Below are 27,701 nucleotides of genomic sequence, written 5' to 3'. Positions count from 1 at the left end.
GGCGATATGTGATTTTTAGTGGGACTACGACATTGCAGCGGACAAATCTGACCCCGCATTACACTTTTTGGGGACCAGTGACATTATTACATTGATCAGTGCTATAAAAATGCACTGATCAATGTAAAAATGACACTGGCAAGGAAGGGGTTAACACTAGGGGGCAATCAAGGGGTTAAGTGGGTTCCTTCAGTGTGTTCTAACTGTAATTTGGATGCATTTGAATTTGTTACGTTCCATTGATTTAGACGTGGCATTCATTATTTTCGGATAATTTGTAACTTCAGATAAATTTGTATTTGTTACGTTCACTAACAGTTAGCCACATTTGAAAGGAAATTCCAATACCTATAATTTAATCATTTATAACTATTATTATGGTTTTAGTATAATTATTATTATTTGTTATTAATAATAAAAATAATAATAACAAATAATAATAAAAAAAACTATAATAATGATTAAGAATTTAATTATAATAGAAAATACGAAAAAAATTAATTATCCAAATGTTTTTCCTTCTTTCGGATTTTCAAATTTTTGTTCTTATTTTTGGATTTCGGTTCTGGAAAAAAATGACAACAGTTTTAATGGTTTTTGAGTCAACTAATTCTGTTTGAAAACCTTTAAAAATTCATTAACACCTGCTACTTGAATGGAATACCAGGCGTATAATATAGGTTTGTTTTATGCCTTGAATGGTTTTTCCCACATTCAGCCTTGGTTCACACTGACTGCGGGAATGAAATTGTGCGAATTCAGCTGAACTCGCACGATTTCATTCTCGCATGCCAGTCCCGATTTCGGCAGGAGATTTCAGAGACATCTGCACCCCAAAATCGCCAAAAGTAGTACAGAAAATCAGAGCGGCGTCGCACCGATTCAGGCGCTGCCTTTGCCGGCAATTGCTGCTGATTAGGCATGTGATTTGACATGTCAAATCGCATGCCAAATCGGCACCAATCGGCACCAATGTGAACCTGACAGTTAGAATTTTGTTAGTTGAAAGAAAATATTCCATGCTGCACTTTCAAATTTACCCATCACTGTGATCAAAAGCAATCAATTTGACACCAATAACCTGGATGTTCCAAAAATACGAATTTTGCTTAAGTAGGACATAGAAAGAACAGGTGCTGTCCTAAGAAAAAAAATATTTTTCCTAAAGGCCAAACAAGAGAACAAAAATAAATGCATGAATATGAACATCAGATACAATAGGCTCCATCTTCAGTAGATTCCAAGCAACTCAACAATACAACAGTTTATAAGTGACTTAAAGGGCCACCGTAGTGAAATGTATTGCATTCTGGTAACTATATGTGGGTAATATCAACAATTGTAATATTCTGTATATTAATTCATTTTGTATTTCACAGACCTAAATTTTATTTTTTTTCTTTTGATATCTACATTAAGACCAAGCTGTCTAGCAAAAGTGAAAGATGTTACAAATCCAATTTATTCAGCCTAAACCATTTTTTCCAACAGAAAAACTCTTGCTTTAACTCCTAAAAAGTATTCGAAGGAGTCAGGTTTTATTGAAACAAAAAAAAAATGACTATATTGCAATTTGACAGTCCTATAAATGAAGGCAGCGCTTTCATTTGTTAAGGTGTTACTAAACCCACAACAGTAAAATCAGTCTGTAGGTGCAGTAAACATGCTTGTTATATTCACTGTGGAGCCTAATGGGTTAATCCACTGCATTGTGTAAAAAAAAAAAAAGCTGTTTAATCCTGTCTTCTCTGATATTTCCCTTCTTTTACTATCCCCAATCCATCTCCTGATAGAACAGAGCCTTTGGAGTCACTCTGCACATGCTCGGTTTGGTGTGTATTGCTAGAGTTTTAGCCTGAAAAATTAAACCTAATGCAATCAACACTTCCATGGACTAGTAAGTTGTAGGGGTGAGTAAATCAAGCAAGGTTTGGTTGACTGGACATTTGCCAAACAATTGAACAAATTCAGAAACCCTAATCATAGCACCAGAACTGCATTGAAATCTACGGATTTTTGGGCCCTTTTCAAGGCCAGTTTGCAAGTTTTTGGGAAATAGGCCATGAGTATCTAGGCACTGCCATAGAGGACATGTACCAATGCAAACATTTTTTATAAAATACGGTTTAGTGAGGTGCAGTTTTTTTTGTTTGTTTTTTTTAAATGCTTAAAGGGCTACATTAAAAATACACAATTAATTTAAATAACATGTGACGTGGCATACCTACATGATGTACTAAAGCATAAGTTACATTTGTAAAGAAAAAGCAATTGGCGCTAAATAAAATTTTACAGCCGGCAAATGTGTTTCACCTCCTTTGGTAAGGGGTCATATTGTTCTGGTAAGAGACCTGTTATCCATGTTTGTGGAGGAAATCGTCACCTGATGTGTCACACACAATAATTTGGATTTCATAAGTTATATTCATTTTAATGGATGTGTAACTTTTTGCACATCGTTGTTTCTGACAGTATGGTATACAGTACATATTATGCGGGGTATTGATTGAAAGGGATAGCGCCGTACTTTTTGACTTTACATTTTTTTTAAATATTTTGCTTGTGGGTATTTGTGGGACCTGGTTCCCATTATTAGTATTCACATTAAAATTATTATTACTGCAGTGGCGGAACTATAGGGGTCGCTGCAGTCGCACTTGCGACTGGGCCCTGCCATTCTGCCGCTGGGGGGGGGCCAAGACCCAGCATCTCTCCCTGCAGCTCTGGCTGTCCATTTAGAATGCAGTGAGGGGGAGGTGGGAGGTGACGATCGGCAGCTCTGTTGCCCGTGGGAGGCGGGATCTGCCTGGGGCTTGTAGTTCTCTTCCTGAGTCTACACAGTGGAGAGGGGAGGGGCCTCTGACCCAAGCATCTAGCAGTTTCACTCTTCAGTGTACAAGTGAGTCGGCTCTGCTTGTACACAGTTACTGATACATTCTCGGGTCAGAGGCCCCTCCCCTCTCCACTGTAAACACTGGGGAAGAGAACTACTAGCCTCAGGAAGATTCCAACGCCCGTGGACACTATAGAGCTCCCGATCTACCAGCCAGGTACACGGGGAACCCCTATAGGGGGGGGCCCTCTGTGGACACTAATGTAAGGGGGGACTCTCTGGGGACACTAATTTAAGGGGGGCCTCTCTGGGGACACTAATGTAAGGGGGGGGGCTTTCTGGGGACACTAATGTAAGGGGGGCCTCTCTTGGGACATTAATGTAAGGGGGGACCTCTGGGGACACTAATGTAAGGGGGGGCTCTCTGGGGACACTAATGTAAGGGGGGACCTCTCTGGGGACACTAATGTAAGGGGGGCCTCTCTGGGGACACTAATGTAAGAGGGGGCTCTCTGGGGACACTAATGTAAGGGGGGCTCTCTGGGGACCCTGATGTAAGGAGGGGCTTTCTGGGGACCTTGATGTAAGGAGGGGCTCTCTGGGGACCCTGATGTAAGGAGGGGCTCTCTGGAGCCTTCATGTAAGGAGGGGCTCTCTGGGGACCATGATATAATGAGAGGGGCTCTGGGGACCCTAATGTAAGTAGGGAGGCTCTCTGGGGACCCTGATGTAAGGGGTGGCTCTCTGGGGACCCTGATGTAAGGAGTGGCTCTCTGGGGACCCTGATGTAAGGGGAGGCTCTCTGGGGACCCTGATGTAAGGGAAGGCTCCCTGGGGAACCTGGTGTAAGGGGAGGCTCCCTGGGGACCCTGATCTAATGAGGGGGGCTCTGGGGACCATGATTCAAGTGGGGGATCCGTACCCACATATGTAACGATTATATATATATATATATATATATATATATATATATATATATATATATATATATATACACACACACACATGTATATTATATACATACACAAATTTACTTCGCTGCTATGGGCTCTAGCCTGAGATCTTTTGTAGACCCAGCAACGCACCTGGTGGGGGCCCTTCATGGTTTCTTGCACCTGGGCACTGAAGATTCTATTTATGCCATTGTATTACTGAGCGCCTAAAATATAGATTATTACCTTGAATAATTTACATGACTGATATGCGCTCTATGTGTTTCAGCTTCCAAATTCTGCCTGTTCAAAATGTGTAAGAACTAAATAACACAGGACACATTGGGGGCTTTTCATTTTGCCAGGCATTTTTTTCTTTGCAGGGAAATGTGCCCTTAGCTTAGTGAATAAGGTGAAGCAGTGATAGCCTCTATTACCTAATCATGTGCAAGCAAAAATACTGTTTTCCTTGTACTTGGATTTTTTTTGCAAAGTGAATTTTTACCACATTCACCAAGCTAAGAGAAAATCCCCCAGCAAAGTGAACAGCCTATTTTCCTTTAGTAAATTAACTCTATTTTGTTTATATCATAAACTATACCTAGCTGATGATGAACAACCCATATGGAAGAAAACAAACTCAGCTTACTAATAGGGACACTTTTTAAAAATTGTACATGTAAATGAGCCAAGGTGGGATTATAAGACCAAGATAAACTCCCACAGATTTAGAAAAATATATAGTTCTATCCATAGAGTCATCATTGTCATTTGACATATCGTTGTTACAAACACAACTGCTCCCACTGGATCAAACAGTAACACACAGAAGCAGACCATCTGCTTCTCTCTTTACCTCTCCAGTGTTTTACTATCCAGAAATCTGAACATTTAAGCACATCTGGGGGAGCCATAACTCGGATGAATCAATAAAGAAAAATGGCTCACCTGAGGTTACACTGCTGGAAAGGGCTGTTTGCTACCATAATGTACTACATAAGTACTGAAGTGGTGCTTAAATAGACTGAATTACATTCCTAAGAATATTTTTTTCAAAAAGAATTAATAATGTAACCAATGAACCAGAAGAAAATTAAGTATTCATATCTGGCTCTTCAACAGATAACTTTGCTACATTATTTTAGAAGATGAATTATTTAAAGGGTTCAAATACTTCAGTAGGCTCTGGTGACCCAGGCAGTCCAGAATTTTGCATTTGAATTCCCAGTTCTGCTGCAACCATTATAAAAGGTCTCAAATTCCCTGATAGAATTTCATGTCATCATGAAGATTAAATCTTCTCCCTCTGAATTAAAAGGAGGGAAGCCCCTTCTATCATTCTTTGTGACAAAATAATATATAAAGGCAATGTGATAGAACCACTAGAATCTGAGAGTGATAATGTTTTATTTATTACAGGTACATATATAGTGCAGTCAATTTACTCAGCACTTTACATATACAGTATATTGAACATTCACATCAGTCCCTGCCCTCAAGGAGCTTACAATCTAAGGTCACTAACTCACATTCATACATACACATGCTAGGGTCAATTTAGACAGGAGCCAATTATCCTATTGGCATGTTTTTGGAGTGTGGGAGAAAACCAGAGTACCCGGGGGGGAAACCCACACAGGCACAGGGAGAACATGCAAACTCCAGGCAGGTGGTGCCATAGTTGGGATTCGAACTGATGACCCTATTGCCGCCAGGCCCACACAAAGGGTCAGTCGATTTACTCAGCACTTTACATATACAGTAGATTGAATATTCACATCAGTCCCTGCCCTCAAGGATCTTACAATCTAAGGTCACTAGCTCACATTCATACATACACATGCTAGGGCCAATTTAGACAGGTGCCAATTATCCTACTGGCAGGTTTTTGGAGTGTGGGAAAAAACCAGAGTGCTCGGAGGAAACCCACACAGGCACAGGGAGAACATGCAAACTCCAGGCAGGTGGTGCCATAGTTGGGATTCGAACCGACGACCCTACTGCCACCAGGCCCACAGAAAAGGTGACAATTTTATTATATCACTTCATAAACTTGTCCCATAAAATGTTCCATACTGCCTTTCCATCCATGAATCTAAGTATAATTTATTCTGGAGATGCATGTACAAAATTTTAACAGCAAACCCTTTTTGAGTGAAATGGAGTCCTAGCATGGGAGAGCCAAAACTTAAAGTACCTTGGATTTATTTTGTTGCTGTTTTTGATCATTTTAAAAAAAGGGAAGCTTTTTGTGAGCAAGAGTGAGATAGAACAGAAAGTTTTCTTTTTTTTTGAATGGTAGACATCATACTTGCCCTTCATGAAAGGGAGCCATTTGCTCTTCAGGGAGAAATGATAAATGATATTATAAACAAAGAATTAAACCATATCTCTCCATTCTGCCCAAAACTCAGAATAGTACTCATGAACTGTGAAAAAAATGATATAAAGCATCCTAACATTCCTTCATAGGTAGGTCAACTCTTATTACTGTATAAAGTTGAGTTGCAAGAACTGCCTTTCTATTAACCTTTGTCTTTCTAATTTCTGCCCACTGAAATGGCTATGTACAGTTTATTGTACAGCATGTATATACAAATGACTGCTATCTGACAGCTGCAAGTTAGATTGCCAAAAAAGAGAGGGGAGTAATAAAAAATGATTTACAGAGAAAACGTATATAATACACATACATGTATTCAAACGTTATGGTAAATCTGTATTAGTGCCACTGTTACCCCAACCCTTTTAAGTCTTGGAAATAACTACTTTATTTTGTCACATTTTACTTGTATAACTTTTACTTGTTAATCTATGCAGCATTTTCTCTTTGATGTACCAGAAAAATAGATTAAACAGATGTTTCATTAAAATTAACTAGAGTGATAAACAGAATATTCTAAACATGCGTTTTTATGTATTTATTTCAGTAGTGATAAGTGTATTTAGGCATGAAACCCATTTCTTCACTGTACATATTCTAGAGGAACATTGATATATTTAAATCTACTTTTATCTTCGAAGCAATGTAAACCACAAGTAATAAAAGAAGAAAAGCTTTTCTTTAAATCCCTGCTTCTCAGATGAAGGTTGTGTAGTGCAGCTATACGGAGTTAGTAAATTATACATTACAGATCAGACTACACTCCAACAGTAATGTGTTTCAGAGGGGCCTATTTATTAAAAAAAAAAAGAAAGAAAAAAAGAAAAAGTTTTCCACACAAGTGCTCATGAATCTCTGTTCGAACGAGTCCGGTGGCTTAATCAGAAAACTTTTTTCATCTTCCTTCTGAGGAATAAAAGATGAAACCTGAATGGTTGTTATGGGAAAGTTCTCCACTTTTGTGGTTAACTTCTCTGTTTTTTTATAAATAGAATGGATAAAATACTTCCTCCAGTGAGATAAAAATGTACAAGTGGTCATTAAAGAGTAACTCCACTTCTGTTGAAAAAAAAAAACATTCCCCTCAGGGTGATCTATGTACATTGCAAGGATTTTAACAAACTTTGTTGCAGATTCCTACCTTTTGTTATTCTGAAGAAATCCCTGTGTGTTCTTCTGTATCCACGTGGGAAAGTGAGTCTAACGGGAGTGATTTCATAATTATCAATTAGCTGCTGCACCTGCAGGGATCTAATGAGGAAAGCTGCTGGGCCTGCATCCCTTTAGCTGTGATTTCCTATTGGAAGTATCTCACTAAAAATGACATTTTTGTTGCAGGGGATGCCTGATATCTGACTTGTATCTTAGTGCAGACTTCTGGGAAAATTTGTGAGCCAATCACACAAGCAGGAAATGATGTTTCTGGGGTGCATTCTGTACACATGCTGTGTACAGAACAATTCTAGGTAGCCATATTGCATTGCATTTTCAGAAAATTACAGAGCTACAGATTGAAAAAGAAAGGTAATTTTTAAAAACATTCAATTACAATATGTAATCTGTGTAATATGTAATATTTAAAATATGTAATATGTAAATATTGTATCGCAATTGTATAGACTATATTATTTTTTCTTTATTTGCTATTATTTTCCCCCACGAAAGTGGAGTTGTCCTTTAAATAAAATAGCAGAAGTTTAATATTTAGAATCTTGTTTCCAGTTTATATTGAGCTATTTTGTTACATTTAAAATAAAACTAATATTGATTGTGTTTTGATATAACTTGGCTGATACTAATCATCATGTGGGCCATTTTTTTGTCCAGTGACAGTGCCCATATATGTCTCTCTGTGATTATTCCATCATTAATGATCAGACCCTCAAACAATGCAGTTTGCTATTTGAAATGTGCATCCAGTGAATAGTATGCCATAGATTTAATGCATCTTACTTGACTGCTCACTGTGCTGGCTTTTCACAGCTGAATTGGCATACTTACAACCAGAACAATTGCTCAACATTTGTCCAGCCCAGTCGATGTCTGAGTGATTGGCAATTGTTACTCACTGGTCATACAAGTTTAGATTGTCATACAAATGTGTTTTGCGAAACAGTAGGATTATGCGAAAATTCTAAAAAATTAAAGTGTTACTTAAAGAAAAAATGTAGCCAAGCTATGGACATTCAAAAATAACAAGCAGTAAATATACTTTAAAACAATCCTCACTAACTTCTGTAGTTGCAGGCAGTCCGTTGCAATATGTTAACAGATGTGTGTTAATGAGGGTTACATTTAGCTAGTGATAAGTGCAGCTAAGACAAAGAAAACAGGGAGTTATAAGTTCACTGAATTTCTGGCAGGATCAACAGACTATTTTGCCCTTTATCAAACAGATATAACAAGTCACTTTGAATGGTATATCCAAAACAAAAAGTGCTTAAAAAAGAGAAGTTCATTGTTAGGGTTTACATACACTTTAGGAAATGATTGTTGCCCATTTCTGCAAACTTAAAAGAAGCCTATGCTAAGACAAATATGTAGCCTGCCCCTTCTGACCTCCCTCTGTATAGACTAGTTGTCCCTCTGCAATGCCTTTAGCACGTTCTAAGTATATGATAAGGTACAATAATGGATTTCTTGAAGTTGCTAGATCAGCTCCATAGCTAGACAACTCCAGAGGAGTCAGCAATGGCTGCCTGCCTATTTCCCTTCAAAGATTTCCTTTAAGTAGCATCAGGGATGGTGGGTATGTATGCTAGAATTAGAACGGGGGTCAGCAACCCATAAATTACTATCTACCAGTAGATTGCAGACAGGTGACTGGGAGATCGCAATCTGTGTTTGCTAACCTGCCTTCCCAGAGCATCAAACAGAGTGCAATGCAGAGGGACTACTTATAAAGTTATAGTAGAGAGCAAGAACTGCATAAGCCGATGCCTCCTCTGTAGTGCTGGCTCCTGTCTCATGTGGAGTGATACCAACTGCACTCCACCTCTTATCCTGGCTAGCAGTCCCCAGAGTGGTGCCAGCAGCAGGAAAAAAGATCTTCAGGTCAGTGCGAAGCAATACACTGGGCATAATAGTATAGGGCTGCTGTCATGCTGACGCACTGCGGCTTACCCACAATGCGGGTGCAGTGCTGTGTACCTGCGAGTTTGCTGCACTTAGCCATAGACTTCTATTATATCCTGTGGGTTTGGTGCACTTTCTGAATGCAGGAGTTAAAATGTGCTTTCAGAAAGTAGTTTGGGAGGGGTGGTAAAACCCCATGGTTAAGATGCAGTGGCCAGGGGTGTACATATGTCACAGCTGCAGCAAGCTTTATATGCCCTGTCATGGTGGGTGTAGCACCTGCCAAGCATGACCCATTCAAGTGAATGCGGCCGCTCTGCAAATGCCCTGCAAACATGTGCAGTACAGCAAACAATAGGTTAAAGCAGGCAGTGTTGTGTTGCTTTCTCTCCTCCTGCTTTAACCCCTTGGACCCCACAAAGGCTTGAATGGATCGTGATTGGCAGGCAGGAGCACCCACCAAAGGCAACAGGCAGTTTAATTCTTGCTGCGGCATGTGTACACCTTTGGCTGCTGCCTCAGCAGTTAAAGGGGGTAAGTATTGGGGGTGGTAAAACTGCAACTCAACCACAACCCCCCCCCAAAAAAAATGTATGTGTGTACGAGCCCTAAGGGTGCTGCTGCTGAATGAATATATGGGCTCCCTCACAAGTGCAACAGGCACTGCGGCTCCTCTGAAAAGCGATCTGAGTGTTTTTGACAGGTGGCAAGGAGGCAATATGTTGCCTACTCGCCACCTGATTTAAACCTATGATTGCCGTGCAATGTATACGATTGCAACACGGTAGTATGCCAATTAGAGGTTTAAATCAAGTATGAGGAAGAGACACTGTGCCCGGTAATCTTTGAATTCTCCCGTATTGTTCAGATAGATCTCCACCTCTCTAAGGTTGCCTACCCCTGCTTTAGAATAGCATTATCAACAGAAATCCCATCTCTTCATAGCCCTTGTGCTGTATTCTGCACTGGAGACCCAATCACACTGATTAACAGTACAAAGCATAATCACCTCACCTACTTTCTGGGAAAAAAAGATGAATGTTAGATGATGTAGTTATGATGAATAAATCATTTATTCGCAATGACGTTGTCTTGGTTTTGTTTGGATATGATGGTCCTTTAAATGTCAGCATTTCTCTCCTGAAAGCCTTGATGTGAAAGTGTAAAAAAAAGTTGTGATGGAAGCAGTTGCTACTCCATAGTTTGAGTTAAGATATACAACATGAGCAGCAGATCAAGTCATTTTCTCAACGTTTGAACTTGAAAAAAAAAAAATGCATGGACTGAAATTTCACAAGAGACATGACAGTTTCCATCTATTCATAATTCCCATTTCAGCCTGTAATAGTCATGCTTCTTTAGAGTCAAAAACATTTTCACATTGCTTCTAAAGGATACAAGAAAATGAGAATGTCAAAAATGATAGAGCAGAAGTGGACAGTATTCAGTGAAGGCTGAAGCACATAATATACAATTGGCCTGAAAGGCTCTGATTTAATGTTATGTGCACCAGCAATGGATTTACAAGTAGGTCATTTTTAAAATGCAGGATACAAAATATTACCGGATGGAAATAGAAGTGTTTTTTTAACAATAGGCATGCTGTAAGAAAACCTGTAATCATATTGGGTTATTTGAAAATGCTTAACGAAATATTTTTGGCATAATGAATAAATGATTATTCATGTAGAGGGACACTAAACTCTCTATTACCTCTCCAGAAATAGCTGTTCTTTGTTATCCACAGTTACTGTATTCCGAATTTGCTGCACTGAATTAGGATACATTGTAGTAACCATTCTCCATTTTTGGATCTTTTGTTCTGTTCACTGCTTTGATCTCTTTTTTAATGAACAATTTGCAAAAATATAATTATACTGTTCAACTGTGTGAAAGTTATATGACTGTTAAATAGAAGCTGCAGCTTCAAAAAAGCTTTTTTTGTATCTGTGCAGTACACTATGTCACATTATCTAGCAAAACTGTGTGGCTCATTATAAAATAAGATAAGAAACCAAAAACTGGTTAATTGTTGACAAATGTAAATCACCACTGCTTCTTAGACTGCTTTAATAAAGGCTTGTATGTGTTGACAACTTGCGCCTATTTACAGCACAATGCAGTGTGCTGCATCACCTTAATTTTGTATATTGACCTGCATAAAAGAAATGGACTGTGATACTGTCCTGTCTTATGCATGGTGTCCTGTTCTGAAAAGAAATGTGGACAGCACAAAAAAATAGGTGCTTTCCACATTTCTTTGCAGCACAATGCACAAAACACCATGCAATGTGCTGCACTGCATTGCACACACACATTGTTTGAGGTGTGTTGGGGTGCTGTTCATAATGAATGGCACTACAGTGTACCAATACATGTAATGTGCTCTGCTGCAATGGCATGGTGTTCCTTAAAATGTATCTATACCCTAGAACAAAAATGTAATATATTGCAGCATACCAGTTTATAAATGTGGGAATTGCATTTGTTTTAAAGTATATGTGAAATGTGTGAACCCTTACCTTGGAAAACAACATTGGACTACTAGTGGAATACAGGACACTGTAAATAAAATTATGGCATGACTTTCAGGATTTACACCTATGGTATATATATATATACGCTGAAAACATAAAGAGTTATTTTAATATGTCTCAAAAACTGTGTTTTGAAGTGACCATGCTTAAAGAGGGGTTGCTTCCCAATTCTTAGATGTGGTAGCTGCATTAAAGTACTTTTCTTACTTTTTTCCCTTTATGTTCACCTGTTAATCCAGTTAGTGAATCTGTTAATTTTCACCTTCTTTTAACAGACCAAGCTGCCCATCAATAAAGACAGTTAGAAGGTTGAGATAAACCATTTACCATTGACATGGGTGCTAACACTGGTTTGGTTTTACTCATTTGTTTAAATATTTTATCTCAAGGAAAGAAAAAGTGCTGCTGTGACTGCTTAAAAAGTGTTAGCTGGAGTTTGGCTTTAATTCATTAGTCAAGTCCATCTAAATCTGCTAGTCTAATGCCCTGTACACACGGTCGGACATTGATCGGACATTCCGACAACAAAATCCATGGATTTTTTCTGACGTATGTTGGCTCAAACTTGTCTTGCACACACACGGTCACACAAAGTTGTCGGAAAATCCAATCGTTCTGAACGCGGTGACGTAAAACACGTACGTCGGGACTATAAACGGGGCAGTAGCTAATAGCTTTCGTCTCTTAAGTTATTCAGAGTATGCGTGGCACTTTGTGCGTCTGATTTGTGTACACACGATCGGAATTTCTGACAACGGATTTTGTGGTTGGAAAATTTTATAGCCTGCCCTCAAACTTTGTATGTCGGAAATTCCGATGGAAAATGTGTGATGGAGCCTACACACGATCAGAATTTCCGACAACAAGGTCCTATCACACAAAATCCGACCGTGTGTACAGGGCATTACACCATCCTCTTCCCAGACTGACACTGTTGTCCAGGGGTGGCTCCTCCATCCAGAATGGGGCCACCCTAAGGCAGTGTGGCACCTGGATTACCAGATGAAAAAAAAAAGAAAAAAACTAAAAAAAAAAAAAAATGGCACCATTATATTCAAAGATTGGCAGGCTGCAAAACATAACATTTTTGTTTTTAATTTAATACGACTTTCATTTCAAGTATGTCACTGAACAAAGCCTTCAGAGAGGATTACCAGCTGATATTCTGGTCATTGAAAAATTACTCAGAATATTTATGAAAACGTTTATTGCGCCGATCCCATATTGTTGATTGGGTGTCTCTTTAACTCATCCTTAAAAAAAAGGAATTCATGAAAATAAAGTGAACATGCACTCTGACTAAGGGCTAAAACATACCTTCATGATGGATTGCATTGCATTTGGACGGCACCCCAACACACTAAAGCAAAGCAGCACATGGGTTGCAGTGTACCACAACACACAGTACCACATTACCATTGTGGTGGTGCGCTGCATCAGAAAATGTGCAGTTTTAGTTCATTCCAGTGCATTGGCAGTCCATTCAAAATGAATGGGCTGCCTTAACACAACACAAATTAACGTAAATGTTAACACATAATGCATGGAATGGAGAAGTGTGAACAAGCCTTTTAACCTTCGAAAGTAAACTCCAAAAAACATTATATGTACTCCTTTCAGATTTTGTTTTTCCAGTTTATGTGACCTGACTTTCCCAGACTTAATTGCTAAATCCCAATAGCTGCCAATCCACTGTCCAATGACAGAGCTGGCCATACACTGATCGAAATTCACCTGGTTCAGCAGGAAACATCTGAATTTCGATCAGTGTGTGGTCACCCCTCCTCAAAGGATCGACTTCTGTCAAATGGAAAAGCTGAACATTTTTTCTCGATGAGCAGCTGCAGCCACTGATTAAAGTGGTAGTAAACTCTTCCCCACAACTTTATCACCTTTAAATCAGCATAGATAACACTAATGATTGTTGCATTTAGATATCCCCTCTCTTGCTCAGTTGTCTTGTAATATGTTCTGTTCTTTCTAATGATGTCACCGATGCATGTGCATCGCTCCCCTGAATTACGGCACAATCTATGCAGTGTACGTCTTTTCTGCTTCCTGCTCCCTGCTTCCTGCAGCACTGTGCTCAAAAACCGTGAGATTACTGTGTCATTTACAACTTCCTGCTACACCCTATGTGACTGTGCGATGTCACATGGGGTGTAAACCTGGGCACAGGACGGCATACTATAGTGGAGATCATCCACAGCATCAAGTGGACGTTATTAGAACTAGAATGATGCTTGACTAAGAAACAATCGTGCATGCACAAGATTACAGCTGGGGCTCCATGAAAGGGCAGAAGTAATCTGTAATGCAGACTCGGAAAACAATACCTAAGATGGCGCCAGCTTATACCTGGAGGCACAAATTTTCAAAGATGTCAAAAAAAGTAAGTAACACGCGATTGGGGATGAATTATAAAGGGTAATGTTTGTTAATAACTTATTATAATGGACTAGATGAAAAATAGAATCGGAGTTTGAGAGTTTACTACCGCTTTAATGTATTCTGACAGTGGCAGGTTCCGCTGTTAGAATACTACATTGCAGTGCCTTGAAAAAGTATTCATACCCCGTGAAATTTTCCACATGTTGTCATGTTACAACCAAAAACGTAAATATATTTTATTGGGATTTTATGTGATAGACCAACACAAAGTGGCATATAATTGTGAAGTGGATGGAAAATGATAAATGGTTTTCCAATTTTTTTTACAAATAAATATCTGACAAGTGTGTTGTGCATTTGTATTCAGCCCCCTTTACTCTGATACCCCTAACTAAAATTTAGTGGAACCAATTCCCTTAAGAACAAAAAGTACCCCCGGTACTATGAGATGTTAAGGGCAAATTGTGATAAACACTTATATTGGTTAAAACATTTGATAAAGTTTATTAAAGTAAAAAAATTATATTGGTGCAAACATCACCATAGAAATACATAATACCTAATACAGACTATAATATACCAGGCTCATATAGAGCTAATGAAAGGCATCATGCCTTAAGAAGTCACCTAATTAGTAAATAGAGTCCATCTGTGTGTAATTTAATCTCTGTATAAATACAGCTGTTCTATGAAGCCCTCAGAGTTTTGTTAGAGAACCTTAGTGAACAAACAGCATTATGAAGGCCAAGGAACACGCCAGACAGGTCAGGGATAAAGTTGTGGAGAAGTTTAAAGCAGGGTTGGGTTATAAAAAAAATATCCCAAGAGTTGAACATCTCACGAAGCATTGTTCAATCCATCATCCAAAAATGGAAAGAGTATAGCACAACTGCAAACCTACCAAGACATGGCTGTCCACTTAAACTGACAGGCCAGGCAAGGACAGCATTAATCAGAGAAGCAGCCAAGAGGCCCATGGTAACTCTGGAGGAGCTGCAGAGATACACAGCTCAGGTGGGAGAAACTGTCCACAGGACAACTATTAGTTTTGCACTCCACAAATCTGGCCTTTATGGAAGAGTGGCAAGAAGAAAGCCATTGTTGAAAGAAAGCCATAACCATTCTCCCGTTTGCGAGAAGCCATGTGGGGGACACAGCAAACATGTGGAAGAAGGTGCTCTGGTCAATGAGACCAAAATTAAACTTTTTGGCCTAAAAGCAAAATGCTATGTGTGGCGGAAAACTAACACTGCACATCGCCCTGAGCACACCATCCCCACCGTGAAACATGATGGTGGCAGCAACATGTTGTGGGGATACTTTTCTTCAGAAGGGATAGGGAAGCGGGTCAGAGTTGATGGGAAGATGGATAGAGCCAAATACAGGGAATCTTAGAAGAAAACCAGTTAGAGTCTGCAGAAAACTTGAGACTGGAACGGTAGTTCACCTTCCAGTAGGACAACGACCCTAAACATACAGCCAGAGCTACAATGGAATGGTTTAGCTTAAAGCATATTCATGTGTTAGGAGGGCCCAGTCAAAGTCCAGACATAAATCCAATTGAGAATCTGTGGCAAGACTTGAAAATTGCTGTTCACAGATGCTCTCCATCCAATCTGAGCTTGAGCTATTTTGCAAAGAAGAATGGGCAAAAAGTCACTCTCTACATGTGCAAAGCTGGTAGAGACATACCCAAAAAGACTTGCAGCTGTAATTGCAGTGAAAGGTGATTCTACAAAGTATTGACTCAGGGGGGCTGAATACAAATGCACGCCACACTTTTCACATATTTATTTGTAAAATATTTTGAAAACCATTTATCATTGTCCTCCCGCTTCACAATAATGTGCCCCATTTTGTGTTGGTTTATCACATAAAATCCCAATAAAATACATTTACATTTTTGGTTGTAACATGAAAAAATGTGGAAAATTTCAAGGGGTGTGAATACTTTTTTCACGGCACTGTATGTCCTGGGGGGGGGGTTCTCTATTCACCTCATTTGTGTGGATAGAGGAATATGCTGGCTGAACAAAGAAAATCTAAGAGTCTATGGTCAGTTTTACTGCTCGGGAGAGCATTACTGGGAATGTGTTGCTTTGACCTGACCTGGCAAAGCACGTATTAACTTTTATTACAATTGCAGTGAAGCAGGAATAAAAGTTTGTATTAATTAGTGTTTACCTTCAAATCACTTGCTATAAAACATTTCCATGGTTGACTCTGAATAATTTCTGACAACATTAAAGCAGACTGTCAGACTTTTTCTTTTTACCTTTCCTTCTTTGCAATGTTCTGTCCTTGTCTTGTTAACTTTGGAAAGTAAAACGTTAATTTGGTGCCAGTGAATACATTATATTTCTTACTTCTGCCTTCTGTTCTTGTAATTCACTTAGGAAAGTGATGTGGGGTACTCCATTTGCGCTGACTCCTGGGATAGAATTGTCAGGTATCCCAAGAGTCATCCCTTTTTTTTCACTTGTGAGAGTTTGCTAGCAGGGGAGGAGGGGCAGGGAGACTGGAAGAGGTCTGTGGGAAGGCAGAGATGAGCCGAAGAAGGCTGGAGAGCTGGAGGGGACCGGATGAGGACAGAGATTGAAGGAGACTGCAGGGAACTGAACGTAAATGCTATTCTTACTGCGCATGCATGAGAATACTCCAGCCAGGGCTTCATTTGCCCACAGTGCACATGGCCACTCACACAAGCAGCATGGGGGATGAAAAAGAGGCAGTTGTAAACAGAAAAAGTAAACTTTAAAACTTCACAATGTTGTATTTTTTTTAAATCAGCGCTAACTGCAGTTCCTCTTTAAAGAGGTTTCTATAATAACACAACATGTGTACCTCCTCTTTTGCTCCACACCCGTAACAAAATAAAGGGTGTTCCCTAACAGTGTCAGATTAATAGATGAAAAATAAGACTGCAGAACCCAGCTCTTACTGAAGATGACATTACAGGGAAATCGATAACTGCTTCTTTTGGTACTAAAGAGAGAAAATGCATGAAGATCTTTTAGATCTTTCATAGAGAGAACCAACTTGAGGTGAATCAACTTACACAAATTCTTTGAACAATCTAGGACTCTAACCACTTGCTTCCCAAGCCTATTCTGACACTTAAAAACCTTTACAATTTTCACTAGAAAATTACTTAGAAGTCTCAAGTAATATAATATAAGCAGAGAACCTGGAGAAGAAAATGATTGGTGTTGAGATTTTTATGTCATACGATATTTGTGCAGTGATTTTTCCAACAAAACAATTTTGGAAAAAATATACTTTAATAAATGTTAGTGCACATAAACACAATATAATACCCAATTTTTTGGTAAAATACAAAAGATGATATGAGTAATTAGATACCTAACATGTCTCGCTTTAAAAGTGCATACACCTGTGTAATGGTGACAAATTATGATACTTAAAAATCTCCGTAGGCGACGAATTAAAAGCCTTTACAGCTTACCAGTTTAGGTTTACACCGGAGGTCTGATGCTAGAATTATTGCTCTCATTGTGACGATACCTAACATGTGTGGCGCGATCACATTTAAGCTATCACACAAGCACCGGGGGGGGGGGGGGCTTTAAAAAAAATATTTATTTAATTTATTTTTAACTCTAAACTTGTCTCTTTAAAAAAAAAAATTGATCAACTATATTGCTAGCACAAGGGATGATCGTCATGGATGGGGCCCATGAGACACTCTTTACTGAGAGATTTGAGGTCTATTAGACCCTAGATCTTTCCTCTGCCCTTAAAAGCATCTGATCAAACTGCAATTTAGCTGCTCAGACCACTTTTACTTTATTCAGCATCGCCGGCTTTGACTTTACTATAACTCATTAGCTTAAGACTGTGCTCAGAACATATTATACCATAATATTTCACCATATTTTAACACCATGATCACGCATATACCACACTGAGCGAAAGGAGGGTAACTTGTGCAGTGTTTGTGGCCTAGAGGTTGGTTGCAAAATATCTTAATGAAATAGAAAGAGTCTGCCAAGGTGAGGTTTTTCATCAGATTTGTCAAGTAGTACATTTTTCTTTGACTGCTATTTAGGTTAAACTCTAACTCTGCACTTCTACATTGTTTGCACTACCTATAGTAGCCAATTACATTCCTGCTGTCATTTACGTAGTGCAAGGCATAACAAAAAAAACTCATTTAACTCCTCTAGCTTTCATAAAAAAGTTGCATTGTTCTTTTATTCAGTTGCTCTTATTTCTAGCGCATACCTGGCTCTCTTTTATTTTAGAGGGCTTTTTTAATGTATTTCCTTTTACTGTCATGTGCCTGTGTAAAATCACAGAGGATGTCTGGGAAAGTGTAAAAGGATGTGTGATGGCTACAGTAGTGATTATTTGAGCTTCATATGAAGGAGGAATGCTGGGCTCCCAGCCATATGATACAGAAGGCTTGCTATTGGCTGGAGATTACAAAGAATTTTTAAATCTTTCTTGGCTGCAAAATAGTCTGGAGATCAGTGCAATAATTTATTTCTCTATATATTATGAATGAAAGAGTGTGATTCTGCAGCAATCTGTATTTTCTCGAATTTAGTCATTGTTTAATGACAGATGGTCTAAATATTCCTGCAAGGAGTGGTCATTAAAATGTTATGGAATTTATTTCCTTTAATTAAGAAAGTATAAACAAACTTCAAGAACTTCCACTGTAGAATGTTTTATTTTTTTTTCAAATACAAGAATTTTAAATTGTTGCATCTTTTTACTTAAAAGGATTTAATAAATCAAATACATGATACCTGAAAATATTTTACAACACTAAGGCATGATTTAACAAATTTCTTCCCTTTTCCATTCCAGAGTAAAAAATGAAAACGTAAATCAATTTGATGGAAATCGGCAAGACACTTGCTTTATTTTTCATAATACACACAGATCTTTATAACAGTGCCTGTAGCTTTCAAAAGTATTATAATTGTGAAATGATAAGCCATTTTTGAGCAGACACTGCTGTGTTCTTAAAGTGACCCTGTTAAAAAGATAATAAACTAAAAAAAGAAAATGACTCTCATGTAAAGTAAAGGTTATACTTACCAATAGATCTATCACTGCAATGACGTAGTGCCAGCAGAGGGAACCACAGCTATAAGTGTGGGAGCAGGAATCTATCACTCCCAGAAGTGTGTTGAATGAAGAGGATTCTCTAGGCTCCCTTGGAGTGTGTAGATCTTCAGCACAGGACAGATAAGTTAAACATACTTTCCCTACCAAGGAATTTTTTTTTTCTATTTCCTAATTTGCAACACGGTCAATTTAAAACTCATCCGCCTTAATTTACTAAACCTGAATCTGGTGCAGCCAGTCAGCTTCTAACATCAGCTTGTTCAATTAAGCTATGACGAAAAAAAAAAACCTGGAAGCCGATTGGTTCCTATGAAGAACTGCACCAGATTTTGCACTCTCTAGTTTTACCCCATAGTGACTTTTGAAGGGAGTTTCAGTATTCGTATATAGTTCAAGCTATAGTTTCCTATTCTTTACTTTCCACATATACTCAGACATCGTTATACAAACAGTAGCTAATTACTTAAGAAGTGGAGCATGTTCACTCTCAAAATGAATTTTCACTTTGCAAAGTGGATTTTCACTTGGTAAAATACAGTAAAAATGTACTTTACAAAGAATATCCAAGCGTGTGCAAGAATAATCAAAAACATGATTTTGGCTTGCACATGATTAGATGATTAAAGCCAGCTAAACCTCATTCTCTAAGAGAAAATTCACTTTGCAAAGGGAAAATGTTCTACTCTTTTAATTACTCTTTAATTTATAAGTCTATAATATAATTGAACCTTTTCCATTTGAACATAGCACTCCTCAAATGCAGGAGTATTGTTTCCATATAAACTCTAGAGAAACAAGGAGCAAGAGTTGATCTGATCTCAAATGAGTGTGCAAGTAATGTATGACTCTTGATCTGTATACATGTTGTGGGTCATTGACTCAAAATGCACTATAAGCAGTAGATCAACAACAGCATGGCAGCCTAGCAACTAGCATTTTTAAAAGGAAAGTTCTGCAATGTTTCTGTAAGGAAGGTTGGGGTCAATCTGGTAGTTTGCAATTAGGCTGAGCCTGGGTTCACACTGTGGCGATGCGGCAACCAGTGCGATTCCTGCGCCAGCATCTCTCCCGCAGGCGGTTCACAGTTCTCACACTGCCCTCTGTGAACCGCTGCAGGTGTCAATACAATGTTAATGACACCGCCAGATCGGTTCACAGATCGCAGTGCGAACTGTGGATTCGGACAGGCATCGGATTGCATGGGTGAGAACACCCATGCGATCCGATTCCAGTGCGGTGGAAAAAAAGTCCCAAAGTCCCTGCACCTTTTTTGTGCGAATACAATGCGTTCAGCCATACAACTGTACGGCTAAACTCGCATTGCACAGACACTGGCACCGCAGTGCGGGTGCACATCACATGCGATGTCTGTGTTCGCTACAGTGTGAACCCAGGCTAAATAGTTATATTCTCAGACAGAGCAAGCAAGAGCTTCTTCCAAGTTTATATACATACCAGATAAAATTAAAATAATAAACAGATAAAAGAAAAAGAGACCATAACACATTGCTTTTAGCAAACAACAGTCTTATAAAGAATGAAAAAAAGACGTTTAGGATTAGTTTGACTATGAACTCACAAAAGTGCCAAGGCAATAACAAAGGCACTGAAATGAATAGTCCTATAAACCTGGCAAGACTTTAATAATAGGGAGACCATGATAACCACTTGCGGTAGAAAATATGCATGGTATTCCTAACTGTATGGTGTATCTTCTCCATTATTTTGATTACCTTCATGCCTTGCATTACTCGAGACCATGGTACTGAGGGGGGATCTCCAATTTAGGGCTATGACCCAGTGTATAGCATTAAACAAGGTATGGATTCATTTCTGGCAAGGGGGAGGGACCTCTGGTAAGTCTGCAAAATACAGACACATAGGGTAAGTGAGTATAATGAGAGATCCAATAATGCAGGCTACAGTAGATGAGGCCTGTTGCCATAGGGGTTTAAGTGCCGTACAACTCCAGAATAAGTGGAGGTGTGTCCCTCTTTCTAAGCAGCCTCTAAAGCAAGTATCTGGCTCCAATGGATACATTCTATGAAACGCAGCATGGCTGTAGTGCCAATATAAGCTCGGTTTTGGACAAGTTGAGTTTGAGGAAATGGTGTGACATCCAGACAGATATGTCTGTTAGTAACCATTTAATATATTTCACCGGCACAAAACAAATTGTGTATCAAAAAAGAAGAAATGTGTGAAAAAACTGATAAGTGGTTTGCTGCAGCTAAAGTGACTTCACTAGAAAGTAGAAGTGTAAATCAAATAAATCTATAGGTAGCTGCACTAACAACTACATATATTATTTGTGCTCAGATATAACGTAGGTATCCAAACAAATTAATACAAACAAATTAAGATATCACAAATTGAATCAATCCTATGTTTGAAGTGATTGGCGATCTTCTGGGCAGTGAGTAAGTTAGTGGGTGGAGGCAGTGGAGAACGAAGTAGAGAGTTAAAGGTTGAAAAGGGTTGGCTGTGACTGGATGAGAAGGTGTTAATGAGAGTGATAAAATAGGTCTGCTTGGCAGTTAGGAGGCAGGAATTGTAGTTTTGGAGGGCAGATTTGTATTGGTTGAAGTCTCTGAGAGACTTAGTCTTACGCCACAGGCGCTCGAAAGCACGGCAACGTTCTTCTGGTGTCATGTGTTTGGGGTTGTAGGGGTCTAGGCCTAATTCTGTGTGTAGTGAGGGGGGCAAGCTCATTCAGGGTGGATTACAGGGATCTATTGTAGACATAAGTGGCTAGATTGGGGCAGGGCAGGGGTAAGATTTTGTCATAGAGGTGGTCAGTAGCAGAATAGAGAAGAGAAGAGTTGAAGTGGCAAAGGTTTCTACAGGTGATTGTTAGGCGATTGAATGGAAAGGTGGTGAAATACAGGGAGTGAGAGAGAAACTAATAAGGTGGTGATTAGAGAGAGGAAAAGGATTGTTGGAGAGAATGGTCGAGGGTGTTGCCATCAGAGTGAGTAGAAGCCTGTATCTATTTCTTCAGGTCAAAGGAGGTGGTTAGACTAAGAAGTTTAGAAGTAGCAGTAGTGTTCGTATTAACAGGGATGTTAAGGTCGCCGAGAAGGATTGTTGGAATTTCAGAAGAGAGAAAGTAGGGTAGCCAGGCAGAAAAGTCATCAAGGAAAGTTGATAATGGTCCAGGGGGTCGGTAGATCACAGCAATTCTAAAGGAAATTGGAGAGAATAGACGTTTACAGTGAGCTTCAAATGAGGGAGAGAGAGGGATAGAGAGGGAGGAGAGTGGAGAACCTGGAAGGTGCTCTGTGGGATAGGAGGATTCCCACTCCACCTCCCTTGCGTCTACTAGGTCTAGGGAAATGAGAGAAGGCCATCGTGGGAGAGGGAACCAGGAGAAGGAGTGTCGAAGGAGTGTCGAATACATGAAGCCAGGTTTCGGTGACAGCAAGTAGATTAAAGGAGTTAGAGACAAAGAGGTCATGAACAGCGGTGAGTATGTTGCAGACAGAGCGGGCATTCCAGGGGGCACAGGAGAAGGGGAGGCTGGAGGAAAGAAGAGGAATGGAGACTAAATTACGCAGATTGCGACTGCTGCCAGAGGATGTGGGCTGATGCTGATGGGTGCGCTGGGTACAGTTAAAAAAGAGAGGCTCAGGATGTGGGGGCATATCTCCAGAGGTTAGGAGAAGCACAAGAGTGAAGGAGGTAATATGAGAGTACGATTTATATGAGGGTACATGCCTCAGCATCCTAGGGGTTTTATTAGCATGTGGGATTAGAATTAGGAGGAGGTGGTGAGTGCCATAATAAGGAGAGGGCAGAAGTGAGGGTGATATAAAAAGATTGTGTGGCTGAGAGGAGGGGTAAAGGAATGAGTGCAACTGTGAAAAGGAGAGGTAAAGAACACATGTTTCAGAGAGGAAGAGATGATTTGGAAACAAGGTCACCTGCAGTCTGCAGTCTGTAAAGTAGTTTGCTGTTAATGTTCGCTTTGTGCAAATTGCTGAAGTGCAAGAGTTCTGTCACTTATTTAAAGTACCTCCCTTTTTTGGAAGAACCCCAACATGCCCTCTGAGCATGTGCCCCCCCCCCATAAAGAAGGTCTTGTTTTATACTGTGGTGGGTATGGATGGAATTTGGCAATTAATCAATTGGGAGTTAATATCAGGCATACAGCTAGCAGAGCAAACTTTTCACACCACAATCAAACTGCAAGAGGACAAAGAGGGCAGGATTGTAAAGATAAGATCAGGCCGTAATTTATGCAAAAGACTTAAAAACAAAATAAACCTCAAAATAATGTGAACATAGCTACAGATGGATGTGAAACAGCAGTTACATGAATGCAAAGTGTACCAAAGAGACATTTGAAAAGCATTCAGTCCAGTTTAGGGTGGATGGGAATAGCAGGAATATAATGTAGGAGCATAGTGTATGACCCAGCTTTCCTCCTGATGTGCATCTGGACCTTTGCCTCCTACTTGTGACCTTGGCTTGTCTTTTGGGCTTAGCTTTCTGCCATGTACTTTGTTTTCCCTGCTGTTTGTTACTTTGTCTTGTATCATGAACTCTGTTCTTGCTCCCTGCTCTGGTATCATGCTGTTTGGCTGTTTCTGACCTCAGTTTGTGCCCAAACTCTGCCTCTTGTAGAACCCTGCTGCTCAGCGGTGTCCAACCACAGCAAGTGCTCAACCTACTTCCTGTCCCCTACTCTGAGACCTTGGTGTTCCTGCACTTGGTTCCTGTTCCATGGTCCACAGTCCTTTGCTCCACGCATCTGGTAGTAATACAGATATGATACTGCCTGCAACTCCAGCACTTCATGCCCTTATTCCCTCTGTCACCATCTTCAAAAGTGTTGGCCAGGAGGTACAAGAGGAGCCCCTTCACCTAGTCTCTACCAGGTGCATGATAGTTTCTTATGAAAAGTTTCCTTTAACTGTACAACAAAAACTACGTATGGCCACTTTCACTCTTTTTCTGTGGGTTAAGCTGTTGAACTTAATTCTATTACTTTTTTGTACTGTCTTTATTCAATTATGGGCAAAAAAGTAACAAATTGAAGAAACAGTTTGCCCTTTTTGGTTCTTTAAAGTGTTTCAATTTTTCATTGCTACGGCACATTAATATTTTGCAAAACAGCAGGTTAAACTTAATTATAATCAGCAGGAAACGTTAGTATTAAAAAAATAATGCAACTAAATCTAAATCTAAATCACAAGAGACCCATACAGTAAATGGACAGTGGAAACGTGTTTTTTTTGTGTGAATTCTTTGCTGATTTAAAACATCATACTGTATTGATTGAAATTTGTCAATAGAACATGTTTAGTTGATCATGTAGATCTACTAAATTTTTATTTCAAGCACTACTTATTGTAGAGTCAAAGAACTAATCATGTGAATTTGGCTTTACTGCTGAGCATAGGACTCAAACATGATAAGGATTGCCATCTAGAATTGTCAATGACAACCTGACTAATCTTGTTTCCAGTGCTGGATTTCTAGGTTCTGGAAAGGTTGGAATCTGGCAACTACTGATTCATAGGGTTCTTTAAAATGTTGACGTAAAAAAATGAATTCTCAGAACAAAGCTTGACATCCTCAAGAAAGATGTAAAGCCTTTCATTCTTCGCCTGACAGCTCCTTAGACTGAGACAATGATCAAACAGTGGTGGTGGAGAATACTACATCTGAGCACTTCTGGACAATGAGAAGTGGTCACAATCTGCTAAAGAATTAATTTTCTGTAACACACACAATGTAATTAGATACTCTTAAATAAAAGAAAACTATCAACATTTAAAACAGCCACAGACATTATCAGTGTAGCCGTTCAATGGTTCTTATATTGTCTCCCATGCATGGCTGTACATTTCCAGTCAACACATGCCTGAACACTAACTTTTCTTTTTCTTAATATCCTACATTGGTAAATGTAATATGACATTCCTAGCTTAGGAAGTAAAAGTCCAAATGTCAGTTTTCCATTGGTCATTTCCAGAAGCACAATTGGGAGATGGGGACACTGTCACTAAATAACAGGAAGTGTCAAAACAAGGACACATATAAAAAAGGAGCTCCAGGTAATGGAAAATTGCAGTTTTAAAAATACAAAAAAATATTTTTGAAATTAACAACTTAAAGCCTATTTGAGATTTTAGTGACTGGGTTTCCTTACACTTTAAGGTTTACTTTTTTATTTGTAATTACTTATGGGAGTGCAAGCACAAGCTCTATGTCCTGCTTGCACTATGTGCAGATACAGGCATATGTTCTACTTTTCAACGCTTGAAAATGGTAGTATTTTACTGCTCCCTCTCACAATAGAAATGCATTAATCTGTTAATCCACTAAACACAGTGCACTACCTAATGATTTGTATATCATTTCAATCATAGGTATGCGCAGCCTATTGCATTAGGGTGTGCACCCCAAAACTCAAACACATATGCATGTGTGTGCAGGCGTATATGTATTGACGGTGTCAGTAGAGCAGAGGACGGAGTCATAAGGACAGAGATTGGTGTCAGTAGGGCAGTGGACAGTGTCAGTAGTTTTATTTTTATTATTTTTTAAGATTTTATTTTTTACATTTTTTATTTGATGAAATATCAGTGGTCTAAACAGGGGGGAATATGCACCACACAAGGTGATTAGGGTGTGCCCAGGCACACCTGGCACACCCTGTGCGCATGCCTATGATTTCAATAATTGTTAAGCAGAGAATCTGAGTCATTTTAGTGAAATGTTGAGCTTTCTTAGATAGTATATTTACAAATAAAAGCAAACATGTAAATCCGTGAAACTACATTAAAGCAAAAGCAAACTCTGCTATAAAATTTTCTTTTTATGCCCCCCCCCCCCAGGTTGGTTATGCCATAATGTGCTAGTATGCACAGCACATTAGTACATTATGCAGTAGGATTGATCCGGTGGGCCCCTGGTGCTCGCATCGGAGCCTGGTCTTCCCTCCGGGTTCCATGCCTTTGGCTGTTTGATAGCCCGGGCCACAATGATGTCACTCCCACACGTTTGCACTGGAGTCACATCGTTGCGGCATGGATCAGGACCGTAAATGTTCGCTGGGCTGCGTATGCGGCTCAGTTTACATGACAGCTGACAGACAAGAGGATGCATTTATGGCAGAAGACTGATAGGCCCCCCTTCTAACACCTCCTGCCAGGCTTATGTGTCCCAGGCTTACGTGTCCCTGGTTGCCTGGGACCTCCATGGTGCAGTGTCAGGGTGATGAGCCTGATACTGCTGCTCTCCCCTGTGTGGCATGAACCCAGAAAAACTCAGCTCTAAAAACTTTCTGGTTCATAGCTGACAAAAACTGTCAGCTCAAGTCTGGAAAGCAGGTATTTGAGCAGTCAATGTATGTTTTACCAAAAACCTAACATTAATTTCAGTGTAATTTTTTTACTGAGAATATAGATGTGATAGACATGTGCTCTAATATTGTGCGGCATAAAAAAAATAGCAATAACCATCATTTAATTTTATAGGCCATCTACTTTAAGAAAATATATAATATTTTGGGAGTTTTAAGTAATTTTTGGGCAAAAAAACGAACACTTAACAATGGGTCTGGCAGCAAAAGTGTTAGATAATGCGTAAATAGCAAGTTCTCCACATCAAGGATTTAATTATTCCAAAAGCTGTGATTTTAATTATTCTGTATGTTCATTTTTACCTGGACAGCCATTTGATTTATTACACTATAGTAAATTGTATTATTCTCAAACCAAAACATTTCATGGCTTTTGTTGACTAAGCCCTTGAATTCACAGTCGTTATTTCTTTTATGGATTAAAACAAGAACCATATGCATTTGGATATTTAAAAAAAAAAACACTAATTTATATTTCAGTTCATTTAATGAGTGAACATAGCTTATTAGCACATAATCTGATGCAATGGAAATATTAGATGAATGCTTTCTGTGAACAAGTGTAAGAGGCTCGTGTTATGCAGCAAAAATAAATCTAGTGCTACTAGAAGGTTAATTAGGTTTAAATAAATCTACAGGGTTCTGTCTGTAATATATCGCATGATATGGGGAAAATGTTGCTATAAACACATGATCAGTCCTAGTGTTGTGGTAAGAGACATGGGGGGTTATTTACAAAAGGCACATCCACTTCGCACTTACAAGTGCAAACTACAAGTGCAAAGTGCACTTGAAATTGCACTGAAAGTGCACATGGAAGTGCAATCGCTGTAGATCCAAGGGGGACATGCAAGGAAAATAAAAAACAGCTTTTTAGCCTGCACATGATTGGATGATATAATCAACAGATTTACAGCGACTGCACTTTCAAGTGCACTTTCAGTGCAATTTCAAGTGCACTTTGCACTTGTAGTTTGCACTTGTAGTGCAAAGTGGATTTGTCTTTCGTAAATAACCCCCACTGTACCTCTCCCAACTCATTAAACATGCAACATCTAAGCCATAGGCCAAATGTCTC

At 39.2% G+C, this 27,701-nt stretch overlaps 1 long non-coding RNA gene across 1 annotated transcript in view; it reads right to left on the bottom strand.

The window, feature by feature from the left end:
* LOC141139742 (uncharacterized) overlaps positions 1-27,701 on the bottom strand; it is a 160,167-nt gene that overhangs the window by 21,091 nt on the left and 111,375 nt on the right. The window lies entirely within an intron of this gene.

This window comes from Aquarana catesbeiana, linkage group LG04 (assembly GCF_042186555.1).
Source record: "Aquarana catesbeiana isolate 2022-GZ linkage group LG04, ASM4218655v1, whole genome shotgun sequence".
Taxonomy (NCBI): Eukaryota; Metazoa; Chordata; class Amphibia; order Anura; family Ranidae; genus Aquarana; species Aquarana catesbeiana.
Note: the sequence above shows the minus strand (reverse complement) of the source record. Positions and strands in the feature narration are given on the sequence as shown.